Below are 19102 nucleotides of genomic sequence, written 5' to 3' on the forward strand. Positions count from 1 at the left end.
TACCTCAGAAGGGAAACCTTGTAGTGGTTGATTAGGACATCAACTTAAACACCTCTGGGCTGTCAAGCGTATGGCACACGAAAAAGAAGAAGGAGGTACGTATACTTGTGATCTTATTAACAGTTTTGGTAGCTGTAAATATAGTATAGTCAATAGTCGATTGGCGAAGAGATTTATTATTGTTCAGACTATTTCTTGTTTAAGGTTTTTTAACATTTTGTTTTATTTAATTCCAATCGTTTTGTATGATCTTGAAATAAAAAAATTGTATACAAAATATTTTAATAACAATTTATTTCTCATCTCCATGTATTTAGTGCTGCCACTGTATTATTTAGTATTCTTATACTCTACTGTTTACCTTAAAGGTCTGTTCATTCGTTTGTTCTAATCCAAAGAACGAACATTGGTTGATTGAAAGGCATCCACTCCTTAGGGACTGCATACCGCTTTGGGATTAAATTTTACATTTGGATTGACAGTAATAACAATATAAAAGGAATACTTCTTTGATGTTGGTATCACCAAACCAAGAGACGAATACGCCTTTTTTCATCTCCCAAGCACATTCATCGCATCCCTTAGGAAATATTTGATATTCATTTGTGATTACTTTTTATATCTTTATAAAAATCTATTTATATATTGTGGTATTTCAAAAACGAAGTCAACTGATATTTTAAGTGAACCAAAATTATGTAAATATGCAACAACATGAGAAACATAGGTCTAGGTTGAATGCTCGAATATTATGAAAGGGCCTAGCCGGGTAAGATGATGAAAAATGCCCCCAACTCGAGTCGATTTGCATATAGGTCAACGTTTAGCACATATAGAGAAACTCACTTTCTGAAATCTTTAGCCCCCTAGGTGGTCACGTGACCCACCTAGGAGCCTAATTAGGCTTTTTATGTTTTTATTTTTTATCTCAGCCGCATCGAGAGCTAGCGAAAAATTTTAAATAAAAAGTTGTAAGTTTTAAAAAGTTCTGTCCGAATTTTTTTGTATTTTTTGGCGGGAAATTCAAATTTTAGGACGATTTTAAAATTTTAAATAAATATAAAAAATAAGTAAGACATTCGTTCTCACGAAAAAAATTTATAACGTGTATTTTTGCATAATGTTTCATCCTGAATTTTTTCAGATTTTTACAATTGGTGAAACGTACTTTTAAAAATAAAAAACCGCATATTTTCGCTTCTGATACAATTTTATACAGGGTATTATAAACGTAACACCGTCACTAGGATAGGCAAAAAACTGAAAAATAATTGGGGTTTGCCTAATAAAAAATTTTTGTAATGTAAGATACATGGCGTTGAAGAACACAAAATTTTACACATTTTTTACGATTTTGCCGAAACTACTGGCAACATTGCAATAAAATTTGGCAGTTTTTAAGATGTAGTTATTGTTCATTTTTTGACATACAATTAGGAATTTTATATTCATCATTGGCCATATCTCAGGAACCGTTTATACTACAGCTTTGAGAAAAAAAATTTTATAACAAAAGTTGCCTCGGGAAGAGCCTGGAAATTATTTTCATAATTGTAAGTCCACCGCTAGAGGGCGTAACTAAACAACAAAAATTTAAAAATCAAAATTTTACAAAATTTGCCTAATGAAAGGGCACTGGAAATTAGATCATCGTATTTTTCATAAAATTATGCGCATATTTGATTTCACAAGTTTAAGTCTGCTTTTGCAAATAAGAGGTGGGGGTGACCTTGTTATGAATAAATGGCTGTAAGTCCGGTTCTACTAAATAGATTTTTGCAAACTTGGTCTCGTTGAAAACAGCTCTTTTTCGCCCATGTAAAAGTTATAATTTAGAAACAGCCTAATAAGTAATATACCAGCTAGGAGGCGCTATTCTATTTTTTTTTTCAGAAATCTAGTTTTCTTTAGAAAATATTAAATACAAGTATGCACTTTTAATCCTGTATTACAAAATTAGACCAAATTATCAACAGGACAGCGAAAACCGCATGTGGATACCTTTGTTCTATCTCGAGATATCTTAAGAAACGTATAAATTAGAAACATAACTGATACTGTTACCGGTAAACAAAGTTCAGGAAATCAAAATGGAGGCAAGTAGTGTGCTATGAAAACAAATTAGAGCGTAGCACTTGTGGAGTGCCGACAGAAGTGAATATTTCCTATAGATTAGATTATATTCGGTTCGATTCAATTCGATTCCATTCGATTAGATTTAATTTTATTTAAGAATATACCAATTATGCCTATAATTTAATTTATAATATATACCCAATTTAATACACAATATATATAATTTGTCAAACGTAGCAAAGAGTTTGAAAATCTTACAATCACCATGAGGTTTTATGGCGATTGTGAGATTTTTAAACTCTTTGCTACGTTTGACAAACACTAATGATTTTACCCGTTATTTTTAGGATTAACAAATTTAAAAAAAATATATTTCAAATTTGATAGTGAATTTAATTATTATTATAAAAAATAAATAAAATGTTTAAAAATACAATTTGAGAATATGTATGTAGGTTAAAAAGAGTAATTAGCTTTAACAACTTTAAAAAGGTTACTTTTGTATAAGGACTTCCCCTTTAACGGGAGTACCTATAACTCTTCCATGCATTATTTAGGATTCAAATTTACACGAAGTATTTACTATACTTCATGAGTAATTAAATTTTTCTCCAAATTGAAAAAAATATTGGTTACTTTAAAGAAAAATAACTTAATGCTTTATGTAACTTTATATTTATTAATCCTAAAATTAACTGGTAAAATCACTAGTATGTATTATGTATTAAATTGGGTATATATTATAATATGTATTAAATTATAGGCATAAGATATATATTAAATAAAATTAAATCTAATCGAATGTAATCGAATTGAATCGAACCGAATATAATCGAATCTATAAGAAGTATTCACGTCTGTCGGCACCCCGCAAGTGCTATGCTCTATTTTTTCCACAGCACACTACTTGCTTCCACTTTGATTTCCGGAACTTCGTTTACCGGTGACAGCATCAGTAATGTTTAAAATTTACATGTTTCTTAAAATATCTCGAGATAGAAAAAAGATATCGACATGCGGTTTTCGCTATTCTGTTGCTAATTTGGTCTAATTTTGTAATACAGGATTAAAAATGCATACTTGTAATTAATATTTTCCAAAGGAAACTAGATTTCTGAAAAAAATTAAATAGCGCCTCCTAGCTGGCATATTACTTATTAGGTATTTCGAAATTGTAACTATTACATTAACGAAAAAGAGCTGTTTTTAACGAGACCAAGTTTGCAAAAATCTATTTAGCAGAACCGGACTTCCAGCCATTTTTTCATAACAAGGTTCCCACTCACCCCACCTCTTATTTGCAAAGGTAGACTTAAATTTGTGAAATAAAATATGCGCAGAATTTTATGAAGAATACGATGATCTAATTTCCAATGCCCTTTCATAAGGCAAATTTTGTAAAAATTTTATTTTTAAATTTTTTATATTCAGTTACGCCCTCTAGCGGTGGACTTACAATTATGAAAATAATTTCCAGGCTTTTCCCGTGGCAACTTTTGTTAAAAAAATTTTTCCCCAAAGCTGTACTATAAACGGTTCCTGAGATATGGCCGAGAGCCATTCTTATTGGGACATCCGGTACATGTACATATTATGAGTATAATGTATGTAGATGTAGATGTATAGAAACTTACATAGGAATTCGAATACTTTGTAAGGAATAAAATATTTTATTTCTTGCATAAAAATGGCGCGTCGTATGAAAAAATGGAAAGATAGATTTTTTGTCACAAATTGAACGAGAAATTCAAAAATGATTGCTAATTTGAAATATGTCAGTAGCGTACTATCTTTTTTCTTTAAAAAGTTAAGACTATTACCCGTATGCGCGCCAATGATAAATATAAAATTCTTAATTGTATGTGAAAAAATGAAAAATAACTACCTCTTAAAACTTGCCAAATTTTATTACAATGTTGCCAGTAGTTTCGGCAAAATCGTAAAAAATGTATAAAAATTTGTTTTCTTGATTGAACGCCGTGTATCTTGAAAATGGATGACATTACAAAAATATTTTATTAAGCAAACCCCAATTATTTTTTAGTTTTTTACCTGTACTAGTGACTGTGTGACTTTTTTTAAACACCCTGTATAAAATTGTATCAAAAAGTGAAAAAAAGCGAAAAATTGCGGTTTTTTATTTTTAAAAGTACGTTTCACCAATTTTAAAAATCTGAAAAAAATCAGGGTGAAACATTATGCAAAAATACACATTATAAATTTTTTTTGTGAGAAAGAATGTCTTAGTTATTTTTTTATACTTATTTAAAATTTTAAAATCGTTCTAAAATTTGAATTTCCCACCAAATATTAAAAGTAGAAACTTTTTCGGACAGAACTTTCTGACACTTACAACTTCTTTATTTAAAGTTTTTCCCTAGCTCTAGATGCGGCTACGATAAAAAATAAAAACATAAAAAGCCTAATTAGGGTCTAGGTGAGTCACGTAGGGGGCTAAACATTTCAGAAAGTCAGTTTCTCTATATGTGCTAAACGTTGACCTATATGCAATTCGAATCGAGTTGGGAGCATTTTTCATCATCTTATCCTGCTAGGCCCTTTATGGAAATAAAAGGCAGATATCGAGCACATAGTTTATTAAATCTTGTCCCAAGTACACTTTCGCTCCTAGAGCATCATTAGGGGTGTTTCGTAAAATCAGAAAGGTATCCTAGCAGAATGTCGTAACATTTGTTTAGTAATAGGTGGCTGGGCAAATTAACACATAACATAAAACACACACTGGACAAAGGACAACATACATTAAAAATTAATAAATGCCGGTACTACAGCATTTGCACGTCGAAGATAGAGGAACAGAACATAGCTTCATTCTTCAATTTTTCCTAAGATAGGCCACCTTAAATCCGAAAAACTGGTTTTTAAGGGTTTTTGGGTTTTTTAGGGTCTAAACGTATTTCGCCCAATTTTTCAATGTCCTAAATGACCCAGTTACTTCAAAAAACCAATTTTTCAGGATTTTGACGGTGCCGAACCTTAGAAAAAGATTTGAAAAATATTAGAAGTATAATTTATCATAAAATACACTAACTTAAAAAAATTGACCTGCAGCCATCTAAAAAAAAAACTTATAAATACGCATTTTTCGAAAAAAAATATGCATTTCGAGGTTATCTATACTCAATTTATGAGTCTATAAAAAATAGACTTGTTTTTCAAAAGCCTCATCTAGGCCTGTGAATTTTTTGAATGTTTTAAAATGAGTGCATTCCACCTAAAAATAATAAAAATAGTAAAAAATGGACTTTTCTGGGTTGGGGGCGAGGGAAGAAGGTGGAGAGTTAAAATTGCGCTGAGTCTTATATTTTAATAAGATAGAACGTAAAAAATAAAAAAATTTAATTCTGGAAGTGAGGGATCTTGCCTATCTTAGCGGGGCGTAAGCTTTATAGGAGGGTAATAAATAAATTCCTTACGTAAACTATCCACTGCGGACGTTTATGATTTACTATTTGATTAGTTTTTTTGTAGTGCTGTCAAATACACACAACTAAACTTATATGGAATCATCTGATATTTCTTATTACTTCGTGCGAATTTAAAAAACGAACACATGGAGTCAAACAATATTTATTTTAAAGCAATTTAATCACAAATACATAACAATTAAATAAAACAATAATGTATTTAAAAAACAAATTGTAACTACATAGTTGTTTTAAAGTCAATAGCATAAAAATTTTCAATTTAAAACGAATAATGTTTAAATTGTTGTTATTTTTTTTTGATAGTCAGTGTTATCACTTCTAGTTCTTATGCAAATTTCAGTTTACGTGGGCACGCTCCTAATCAAATTATCAACATTTTGTTGTGGTACGTTGCTTCATCCTTCAAAAGCAGCCTGTACAAGCTGCCTGTTCAAGGTGTTTTGTGGATTATCCCGGCTAGCTTTAATTTTTGGTTTAAGCATATTCCACAAATACTCTATAGGGTTAAGCTCGGGTGAGTAAGCAGGCCACTCCAAACAAGGGATATCTTCTGCTTCAATTATGTCTCTAGTCACTCTAATGGTATGTGAAGGTCCATTACCATGCATTAAAATTAAATGTCCTCCTGTTGCACCTCTCCAAAGCCTAACTACAGGTTATCAACATACCTGTGAGCAGTTAAAGTTGATTGGATGAAAATTCAAGGAGTTTTTTTACGGATCACAATGCCTCTCCAGAACATTACACTTCCCCTTTTATATATGTGAACACATCTGACAGTTTTCGTTCTTGCTTGTCTTCCTCGACCTCGAAGTACACGATTTCGTGGATCATCTGTTTTTACACAAATCCTGGCTTTTTCTGAAAATAGAACATTTTGTCAACTCCCAATGTTCCAGTTTTTGTGGTGAGGACACCAATTAAGGCGATCAATCCTGTGCTGCCTGGATATCTCAGGAACCCATAACTGTCTCCTGCTGTATACTTCTTGGCACGAACTCTTTTTCTTATCGTTTCAACTGAAAAAGTAACACCTGTAGCTTCCAAAAGCTACCTTTAGGAGCTGCAGGTGAGAAATGGTTGGGTATCTTCCAGCTGATTGGATAATTAAACGATCGGGCTGAGCCGTTATTACTTTTTGGCGAATTTCCGTTGCGTTATTTTAAGCTTTTCTAATTCCTGTTATCTAGTATAAGTTTTGGACAGAACGCCCTGTGTTACGACTAGCTCTGCAGCTATGTCCCTCTGAAAACATTACTTGCTCCACTAGACCAATAATCGTTCTCCGTTGTAAGTCCTATAACCTCACATAAGGCATATTTTCGTTTTTGGACGCAAAAGTTAGTTTATTTATTTTCGTTCAATTTGCAACTCAAGCAAATAACCTATACCGTACCGAGCTGTACTATCTGATTGTCTCATGGATTTGTCTATTTTCAATAAAAACCTTTATTCTTTACAACAGTAACAAGTTTTTTTTAAAAAGAATTAAATATTACTTTGACATACATGGTGATTCCATATAAGTTTAGTTGTATGTAAAAACAAATACATTATTAAAAATAGATACCTAATATTTTTACTTACAACCTATTGATACGCACAGTTAATATTTTGGTTGGTGCGCTAATGGATCCATATGTCAATTTCATAAATACCTACTACTGAAATATCAGATCAATTTGGGATGACCACAATACGATACAAAACTCCATAAGGGTGGCATTATTTGAACTTCAAATCGCATTACAAAAACTAAAAGCAATCAAATGAACTCACTCTGGCAAAATGGATGTAATAAGAAACGAAATTTGATTTAACAGAAAATTTAATTGCATGAAATAAGAGAGTAAGACACAGAGGCGGGTATTAGAAAAGGATATGAAAGAGATAAATTAAATTAAAACTAGGATACTTTATAGTGGGTAATGTATTATTGGACATTGATCTACATTTATGATGATTTCTAAGGCTTTTATTGGAAAAAAATAAGGAAGTTAATAGAGGTTTGTGATAATACAAAATATAAGTATTACACGAGCAAAAGGAATGTAAAGACTTACCGAAAGCTGGTTAATTTTATCGAAATATCATTTACCATTTTCAATAACTAAAATTATTAGTAAATAGGGAAGACTTAGATGAAAAAAAAATGTGTCACTTAGTTAGATTTCATATGATATTTGAATATTTTGTGGAGCACAACTGACCAATTGGTTGTGTTTCGTACCAATGCTTTGAATTTAAAATGAAAAAAAAGTGTTCCCTTAGCCTACTTAAATATCTGCCATATCCTTAATACATAATTAATTTATAGAACAGATGGCTGTCCAATAGAAGCGCGGTCAAAATTTTGAGTTGAAATTGAGAATATTAGCTACTGTATCTTTTTTTTTTCTTCTTCTTGGTTCAGGCAGGACCCGCCAATCTCTGTAACTTGATCATAGTAGGTCCTTTGTACCATACTTCTTCTTATTCCATTAAACTCCAACAAGTCGTGTTGCCTAAACGAAGCCAACAATTTCCTCATTGGGTGTTTTAGGATTTTTTCTGGTTCAATTCTCAGTTAACCCGTGAATTCCTCTCTCATATCACTTAGCCCATTGCAATATCATAGGATTAGTATGGCAGTCTTTTTGTCCATTTCGCATTTTCTGTATGATGCTCATTTATCTTACTATTTTGTATAGTTTTTTTTCTTAAACGACAATGTCCAGGATTTCAGTGACCATTTGAATCTCTCATTTATTGAGGTTTATCAAATTGTCCAAAAATTTTTTATCAATATTCTTGATTACTTTCTTAGTTTTAATTTTAATTTATCCTTGGATGGCTCTCCATATTTTTGGATAATACCTTATCAACCACTTGTGAACCTCGATCCTTGCAGTCTTTTTGGTAATGCCACACAGTGATTCTGGACCTACAAAGGGTCCTGATGAGTCTTGTTTTGCCAATATATCTGGTCGTTAACTTCCACGTAACCTGTTTAGGATGCAGCACCCATATTAAAGATACTTTATGGTCTCTTGCCATACGTTGTTGGTTGTTGAGGAGATATTTACAGTTCCTCGCCAGTTTTGATTTGATGAGTGGGTTCTTTACGATCAGAAGAGCTACATGGATATCTGTATAAATGTTGGCTCTTTATTTTGGGGTTTACATTCATAATTTAATCAATGCAGGCCACCAAACTAAAAACTTCAACCTGAAACACACTAGTATATTGACATAGACAGTTAGACTAATTATAATTACATGCCTACCCATAGATTCCTGATCCAGTACTATGGACATATTAATATCTGTTCTGTAGTTGGTGTAATTGTGATAATATTCTCATTGAAGATTAGTTCTGGTGCCATCATATCTGAGTTCATTCGGAACATGAATTCCTTAAATATAGTTCCAATAGTATCTGTGTGACTATTCAATACATAATTAGGCCTCCAAGTATGGTCTGTGTTAAGTCTGAGGATGGTCATAAAGGCTACCACCAAAATATATAATTTATAGTCTCTAGAGATGCCATTCCTGTACTCTTCAAGGGCCTTGTCATATTTAGAAGCGCTTGTCTTTTATAGTGGTGAGAGAGGTCGAACAAGATTGCAAAGCCTTCATAGATTATCCTGAAAAAGGAATAATCATCAATGTGTTGCCTTATACATACTCTAGGACCACTTCCCTGAAGTTAGATATTCCCTGCTACTTAAGGTTCGTCCCCGATAGTTAATTTCTCTGGCACTACCCATATCTGGGGAGCCATTTCCTATCCGTTTCATGTAGAGATATGCGATGGGAGAATGAGAAACTCCATTTTGAGAGCTGATATTACTCCCAATAATTCTTTGAGCCAAATCTCGACGTCATGTGAAAAAAAGCAACTTGACTGTCCCAAATATTAGCAATAGGGAACTTGCACATAAAAATATTTTTGCATAAAATTGTTAATTTATGTTTAAAAATGTTATATTAAAAATATTACATCCTAACAATGAATAGTGTACGTACAACAACTGATCAAAGTTCTGCGCCCAAAATTTCCGTTTCAAACAACTTCGAAAGCGCGAGCTGGGGTCTGACATCACCAGCGTTCTCGTTCGCCCGTTCGGTGAGCTATTGCACTGAATGCATTTTGCCATTGCTAGTATGTAGTTGTACGTATCGAATAACTGTGTTGTTTGCTCCGTGTTTATATTATTGTATTTAGTGTATTTAGTGTATAATAATATACTTTATCAAAATTGAAAACAATTCTGAGCAATATAAGTACTATATAGTGCCGGAATGCCAAAGCAAAACTGTCAGAACATCCAACAAACATTTTTTACTCTACAAGTAGAACCAAAACGTTGATTAAAATGGCTGAAGGCATGCTGGAGAGATAAAAAGGATATTTCACAAAGTAGCAAAGGTCTTTATGTCTGTGAGGATCATTTCGATGTGAGTATTTATCTAATTAGGTATAATGATAATATCATACCTAATAAGACATTTTCTATTTCAAGAAAAAATATTAGTTGTCGTTTCATGAAATGTGCCTACTTAAACTTGTTTATTGGTTGCAGTTGGAACAAGACATGGATAATTATATATAATTCAAGATTATGGTTGGTCCCAAAATTATTAAGTCAGGTGTTGTCCCACACATATTTGATTGCCAACGAGACAGAAAACGAGCTTTTTCTGAGCCTGTGAGGAAAGCAAGCAACCCTTAAAAGGGTTAAAGGACAGCTTCTTGAAGATGCCGCTTCTACATCTAAGTCTGTTCTAGAGGACAATGATGATAAGAGATAGTGTGATCCTAATTTCACAAACTTAGTTCAATCAGGACTGTCGCAATTGAAAATACATAATAAGGATGCAGGGACTTCACTTATAAAAGACTTGAAACATTATTTAAAGCTACAAAGAGTGAATTAGAAAGTTCTGTATTTGAAGATAATAGTGAATATATAGTGGTAGTGAGTACAATGAAAGCGATTCTGTATCTTGATGCGATGTATGAAGATGCGAAATAAGAGGAAGCAAAACAAGTTAAAAGTTTGTCTCTGACAAATCACTTTGTTTTTTTATAACGTACAAAAATATTTTATATAGTTTTTTTGTTAGATGCATAGTTTTTAAGGTATTAAGGATGCATCGGAAGGTAGTAAACCGTCCGAAAAGGTGTCATTTTTCAATGAAAATGGACAATTTTCAACCACGAATAACTCAAAAAGTATTGAGTTCTCAAAAAATAATTATAGAACAGTTCTTGCTTAAAATTAGGTTGTCTAGCCTCTTCCGTTGATATTTTAACCAAAATATTTTTCACCCCGAGAAGGGGTGGGAACCACCCCCCAAGATAAAAGCGCATATCGGCGTAGGGTAGACTTTGTTTCTTGAGCTATTCCCTATATACTGTGAAAATATCAATAAATCGATGTAGTAGGATGGAATTCGGAGGCAAATACCCTCATCGACTGCCCTAACACATTTATGTCTCTTGGAGATGATTTGGCCATAAGCGAAAGAAATGCTTCGAGAATATTTGCAAAATATGTTCCATTAATTAGTAAATACTTAAGATCTTGTACTTTTAATCCCCCAAGTTACTTCAATTAAATTAAACTTACCCTTAATATTTGAACTAAAGACGATTAAAATGTGCTATACAATCCCCAGAATAACCTAATCGCTTTGTTTTGAAAAACCCTCGTGAGTAATAGTACTTATGCGTTTTAAACCCTTTAGAAAATAGCAATTTCTAAAGATTTATAAATTTCACTTTGAAACTAAATAAACTGATTGTAGAACTATACAAGAATATAAATACTACCTGCTAATTTTCAATTAAATACGATCAGTGGCGTCGGAACAGTGTGGGCTGGGTGGGCTTGCGCCCACCAATGGATTTTGATGCATGATGCATTGATGCATTAAAATGCATGAGATTTTTCTTTTTACATTACATTTTCTATAGAATATTTGATATCAGTTAAGATGATATCACTCTTCATTTCAACATTCATATTTCAAACAGTTTCGCGCGCTCATGTTTCACTCACTGTGTGTGCGTGACTCAGGGATACTCTCCCTTCTCTCTCTCTTGCTGCCCCTCATCAACAGTTTCTCTTCGACGCACATCGCATTGCTTCGTCTCTGTCGGGAACGTTCGAACCATAGACGAGGGGCAGCGGTGGCAAAGAGGGGAAGAGTATCCCTGAGTCCTCTGTGGCTATATGCACATCATATAACCTATAAATAAACTGTCGATTAAGTGATTGCCAAGCAACCTGAAGAGAGAGTGTTTTCAGTAAAATCTTTTCCTTGATGGAGATCGTCGCTAGTTCAACTTCAAAGGTAAGAATGAGATAGTTATTATATTGTTACGTCAGATCTATCGTAAATTACGAATTATTCGTAATTCATGTAAATTTACATAATGTAAATATATGCAGTTATATCGAGAATTTTTTTTATAAAAATTTTGCTTCTTCTACATATTCATTTTTATATTCATTTTCCACATATTTACTTTGTTTGTATTGAAATATAACAACCATATGTTTTTGTTGATAAAATATTTTTCCATATAATTTAAACTGTTTCAAAGAAAAATGTTTGACGATTAAAATTTTAAATTTAAGTTGACAATATTTGATTTTTGGTACAATTTAAAATGAACAAAGATTATTGCAATGACTTTGTTGATTGAACGTACATTCAAAATTTATGAGCATATACAGTTTTATCGAAAACATTTTTTTCCACATATTTTATTTGTTTTGACCAAAATATAACATTCATATTTTTTTAAATGTAAAATTTTTTTTTTTTGAAACTTTTTTTTTGAAAAAATAAGAAACTATAATAATATTTTGACGGTTTTTGAGTTTTCGTACATGTTTCAACAGAATATGGCCAGAAAAGAATTCTTTATAATCAAATATTATTGCAATGACTTTGTGAATTGAACGTGATTTCAAAATTTATGAGCATATACAGTTTTATCGAAAACACTTTTTTCCACATATTTTATTTGTTTTGACCAAAATATAACATTCATATTTTTTTAAATGTAAAATATTATTTCTTGAAACTTTTTTTTTTGAAAAAATAAGAAAGAAACTATAATAATATTTTGACGGTTTTTGAGTTTTCGTATATGTTTCAACAGAATATGGCCAGAAAAGAATTCTTTATAATCAAATATTATTGCAATGACTTTGTGAATTTAACGTGATTTCAAAATTTATGAATATATGTAGTTACATCGAAAATATTTCTTTCCACATATTCCGCTTGTTTCTATCGAAATATAAAATACGTATTTCAAGACTTCGAAAAAAAAATTTTGAAAGCTCTGTATTATTACTTGGGTTTTGTTAAAATTATAAAATGAAATGAGTCACGATCGTTTATTGTCAATTATCGAAATTCATTCTTCTGCGTATAGTGATGTATAAATTTACTTTGTTAATATAATGGTTTTGTTAGAAAATCTGAGACTCGGGATTTTTGAGCATTAATTTGTTGATAAGTTTTGATTACATTTTCAAAGCTTTTTTAGATTCAACGAGTATATTTTTTCGACAATATTCCTAAGTTTCATATATGTTTTTAATGAAAGTTACATATTGTAGAAATGTTAATATGTGAGTTTAAAATTAAAAAAAAAAAAAATTCTTTTTGGCTGTTTCAGAGTGAGAACAGTTTGAGTCATCAGTCATCCTGCGACATCATGGCACTGGCACAGCAAAAAACTATCAAAGATTTCTTTAAACGCACTTCTAATCGTGAAGAAAGAAATGTTAGCATCACCGCAGCAGACCCACCTTTGCAGCAAGGAGAACACATTCATGATAGTGATGTTTATGATTCTGCAGCAGTAGAACCAAGACATGGCCATCCTACTTTCCAAAATACGCGCCATGGTCATAACTATGAAATTCCTTAGATTCCATCTATTCTTTTGAAATATCACCCCAACACTCAATTCGTATTCCCGAAACAACAAACTGGACCGAGTCGTAATCGAAGTGTACAGCACAAGTGGTTCACAAGTTTTGATTGGCTACATTATGACGTTGAGCACGATCACCTTTTATGCTACGACTGCATTAAAGCTTGTCATTTTGTCAGCAAAACAGACTCTTTATGGTATTCTGATGCCGAAATGGCATTTTTGAACGTTGGTTTCCGGAATTGGAAAGATGCACTTGTAAGATTTAACACTCATCAGAAAAGTTCTTTTCATCAAAAATGCAAAGACCTTATACGCCAGAGAGAAACTGGCAATACTGTAGAATCTCAGCTTCACGATCAATATGCACAACAACAAAAATCGCAAGGATTTGTTTGACGGCAATAATCAGTTCGACACGCTATTTGGCTCGTTCAGGCAACGCTTTAAGAGGTCACAACATGCAAGGTGGGAATTTGCGACTCCTACTAGAGGAGAGATCTTTGGATATTCCAGAACTTGTTCCATGGTTAAAAAAACGGGACAATTATTTCAGTGCTGATATTCAGAATGAAATTTTGCAGATAATGGCACACATACTTTTGTGAAGACTTGTTGAGGAAATGAAAGTATCACCACGCTTTTCTATTATCGCTGACGGTACAACTGAATGTTCTGGAAAAGAGCAATTTTCATTGTGTATACGTTTCGTTCATCCAGACCTACTCACTATAAATAAAGTGTTTGTTGGACGTTACAACCCAGAAGACTCCCGAGGCTCTACACTTGCTGCAGCAATAAAAGATATTCTGCTACGACTCACTTTACCCCTTTCAATGCTATGTGGGGAATGTTTCGACGGAGCGCGTAATATGTCGGGAAATAACAAAGGGGTTAAAAAGATTCTGCACGATGAGCAACCAAAGTCAATACATGTACATTGCTCAAATCATTCTCTTGATCTCGCACTGCAGGAAGTTGCCAAAGAAAATGATAAAATCTGTGACATTCTTTGCATAGTTAAGGATTCATCTAATGCTATTTTGGAATCTTCTAAGAGAAGAAAAGTCTACGAAAACGCTGTAGTACATGCAACAGAAGATGAGGTTAAAGGAAAATTGCATAATTTAATTGCAATGTGTCCTACTCGCTGGTGCGTTCGTGTTAGAGCTCTTGTAAGGTACAAAAAAGAATACCCTAGGGTCCGAGAAACGTTACAGAAGATCATTGATGAACCAGGTGCAATATCACCCGAAAGAAAAGTGACAGTACGTGGATGGCTCAAAAAATTATGTAAGTTCGAAACTTTGTTCTACTTGAATGCAACAATCGAAATATTCGGTCCGTGTGAAACCCTTGCTAGAGCGCTGCAATCTCCAAAACAAACAGCAGCTGGTGTGCTTCGATCAGTACAAATGTTAATTTCGCAACTGGAGGCCATGAGAACATCAAGCGCGTTTCAGAAGATTCATAAAGCCACAACAGACGAAGGAACCGCACTTGGTTTGAATTGCCCAACTACCACCAGAGCAAGAAAAGTACCCAAAAGATTGGAACACACGACAAATGCCGTCCCATCCACAGAACTCGACGCTGTAACAACTTTCAGAAAAAATTATTTCGAAGTTCTTGATTTGATGATCACCGAATTGAAAGACCGTTTCGATCAAGAAGGACTGAAGACCCTCATCCGACTTGAAAATCTACTTCTAGATGCTCTTCATGGAAAAGACATTCCGAGCTTGGATGATATCCAAGAGTTATTGAAACCTTTCTCAGACGACTTCGATGCAGATCTTCTCAGAACAGAGCTGAAGATGTTGTCAAGTCTTCAATTGGACCAACGCCCAGAATGTTGTCAAGATTTAGCTGAATTCCTTTCCAAAGAATCTAAAACTGTCAAATCGATGCTTCAGCAAGTCCTTCAACTGCTAATTATCGTGTTGACTGTTCCGGCATCAGCTGCTTCAGCGGAACGTTCGTTCAGTGCTTTGCGACGTTTGAAGACGTACCTTCGCAGTACTATGACCCAAAAACGTCTTAATCATGTGATGCTTTTACATGTACATGAAAACTTGGCAGGCCAACTCAAACTACAGGACATAATGCGTGAATTCGTTTCCAGAAATGACGAAAGAAAACGTGTTTTTGGTCGAGTGTAGACTTATATGTAAAAATTGTATTTGCAAATAAAGCAGTTTTGTTCGTTTCATACTATTTTAACATGTTTTATCTGAGCCCACCCATCAAAATTTACCTTCCGACGCCACTGAATACGATTAAAATGTACTATAATATAAATATGTACAAGTTCGGTAATACTCTAATCGCGTTTATGTCGACTCAGCGTAGCCCGCTTACTTGTGGTCCGTGACGTCAAACCAATAGATGGACGTTCAAGCGCCTACTAAGAAATTTGAATTTCATAGCATTTTCCAAGCCTCGTACTAAACGTATGGGTTAAATATATTTGTTTTTTTTGGCATGCAAGCGTTTTAAGATCATGTTACCTTATGTTTTTTAATATTATTTTAATATTTAAAAATTTATGCAAGTTCCCTATTTGAAGGAATCCTTAATCCTAATAACCCAAAGAAACTGATCTGATTGCACCAAAAATCCATATCTACCCAAATTGCTTTTTTAATATCGACATCGCAAAATAAAAGAGAAATACATATATAAGTTACTTGTTGATTCTCCTTCATGATTTTTTGGAAATTCCAATCAAATATTTATTTAATATAATATAACTTAATCAAATACCAACAACAAAAAGTACCACTGTATTCACATGCTGCATAAAATTACTATTTCTTCCTACTATTATTTTTTTAGATCATGTAAAGAGTAGCTGTCATATCATCGTAATTTTTAAAACAGAAAAATTAATATTTTGACACGTTGTGGTGTTCTGGTAATTTTTCGTGTCATTAGTTTGTAACACCCCTTAAAGACGCCAATGTGCAGACTTAAAAAGAGAAGCACAAGGGTGATAATAATTGATCTACGTGGGACAACTGCCACTTTTTATTACAAGTGTTACCCCACTATCGTTATTGAATAGGATTGTTGAGTTCGGATCAGACAAAAATCTTAGGGTGATGCTGTTTAATATCATTTAGGGGTTTAGGTGGTGAATTTAGGCAAGATGTGTCATCGTGAATAAAAAACGATCAAGTTTTTGACCATTGTTAATAGGAGCGAGTCAAGCGATAAATTTCAGTGATTTCTATCTGAGCGATTTTACACAGATAAATGTTATATTTATTGATTCGCAATTTGTCTTTCAACCAGAAGTCGCTGGGTGACATTTTAAAATCAATTCATCAAATATTTTCAATTGAGTGGAACTATTTTACTGTGAATTTTAACATAATGAAAATGAATGTACGGTGCAGTAAATAAAACCTTTTCAATTTAAACTTTCAAATGAGCATAAAGGGTTTCTACCCTTCAGCACACGATAATAGATTAGCCTTATAACAATTTATTAGATACCTCTCAAACAATACGTTATTTTGATTACTTGTAGTCAAAAACAAGAATTTTGCTTACTCATCTTCTTGAGGGTATAAATGTTACCGTTAAAACCCGATTTCAGTTAAAACCCGAATTTACTAGGAAAAATTAGTTTTAACTATGCGCTTTAGATAATTCTAGTTTTAACTAGTCAAAACTACATTTGACTGCTAAATTCTGTTAAAACTAGAAATCTCAATATGATGTACCCGCTGAATACATTGATGACATAATTGAAGCAGCACACGTTGATATTGGTTATGGAGGTTGGGATAGGTTGAATACTAAAACCAGAAAATACGCAAATATAACAATTGATATGTTCAATAATTTTATATCAATGTGTGAAACCTGCCAACGGAAGAAGGGTAAAGCGAAGAGGGGTCTTGTGTCGAAAGTTATATTGCATTCAGAAATGAATTGTCGCTGTTAGGTAGATTTGATCGATATACAATCACAAGAGGATCACGGCTACAAGTTTATTATGGTTTATCAAGACCATTCAACAAAATTTGTTTTGTTCAGACCATTACAAAGTAAAAGGGCGGAAGAAGTTGCTTATCAATTAACGGATATATTGACTTTTGGCGCAGAGTTCGGTAATGCAGTTATAAATGAGGTGATGTCATACTGGCCTGAGGCAAAATTAGTTTATGGAAAATCAAGGCACAGTCAGAGTCAAAGTTCAATCGAGCGAGCTAACCAACACATCAAGAAAATGTTAGGAGCCTAGAGGCCTAGATGCAAGACAATAACACAACAACGTGGTCAAGGGGATTTGCGTTTTTTACGTTTACGATCTTGTCCAGTAATTTACGTTTTAGACAAATTATTTGGAAACAACCGGGTAGCAAATTATTTACCGAGTTTTAGTCGAATCTGTAAATTACTGAAAAGTTTAGTAAGAACTAGTTTTAACTATGAATGTGAAACACACAATAGTAGATGACATTAGTACCAAACAGCTTAGATGGTATGGACACGTACAAAGAATGTCCGAAGAACGACTCCCGAAACAAATCCTAACGTGGACCCCTCATGGTAGACGAAAAAGAGGAAGACCCCGCCTTAGTTGGAGAGAAGGCATAAATCGAGAAATGAGAGAAAGAGAATTGGATGAAGCCCTTTGGATGGACCGAAGTGAATGGCGACTAGGCATCGGAAGACGTAGGAGAACGTTTTAAAACCGATATATATATATATATATATATATATATATATATATATATATATAGTTTTAACTGAAATATGTTTAGTCTCAACACTCTCAACTAGAATTAACTGAAAATATTAATTTGATAGTTCTAGTTTTCACTAGTTCAAACTAGAATTGTCTAAAGCCCACAGTTAAAACTAGTTTTTCCTAGTAAATTCGGGTTTTAACTTAAATTGGGTTTTTACGGTAACCTAAATACCTTTTAGGTTTATGTTAGATATTTCTCACATAAAAAGCTATCCACATTAATTAAAGTTTAAAAGTGTGAAGTATATTTTATAACGGAAAATCTGAAATACTAAAGAAATAAAAAAATGGCGGAATCAAGGTATTAGAGTAAATGTAGCAACGTAAATGACGAAAGGTAAAGAAGATCTGAAATACTACACAACATACTGTAAAGATGCCAAAAAGCAGTGCTAAAGGCAAAAATGCAACATAGAACAATCAATGTAAAGAAATAGGCCGCAGCAGAGCAAATGAAGCATGGAGAACTATAAAATCCTTAACCCGGCACCTGCCACGTGGCTTTTCAAGGCGCCAACTGCCACGTGGGGTGCTCACAGCACCCCTTAAAAATTTTCTGTGATCTACTTGTTTAAAAAACAAAATAATGTGTTGAGTAACACAAGAATATAAATAAACATGTTTTATTAGCTTATTAGCCACTAATGTGTCATAAAAGTTAAAAAATAAAATGGAAAAGGTGTTAAAAGCAAATTAGCAAGTACCAACCCATGATAAATGAAGTCAAGTAAAATATCTAAAAGAATTAAAATTTAGTGAGTATAGAGTCTATATTAATAATTTAAATCAGTTATTTCAATAAAAAATGTAAATTTGACCTGTGTATCAAAAATACAAAAAAAATTTAAAATTTAAAGTGCCAGA

This window comes from Diabrotica virgifera, chromosome 10 (assembly GCF_917563875.1).
Source record: "Diabrotica virgifera virgifera chromosome 10, PGI_DIABVI_V3a".
In the NCBI taxonomy this organism is placed as follows: Eukaryota; Metazoa; Arthropoda; class Insecta; order Coleoptera; family Chrysomelidae; genus Diabrotica; species Diabrotica virgifera.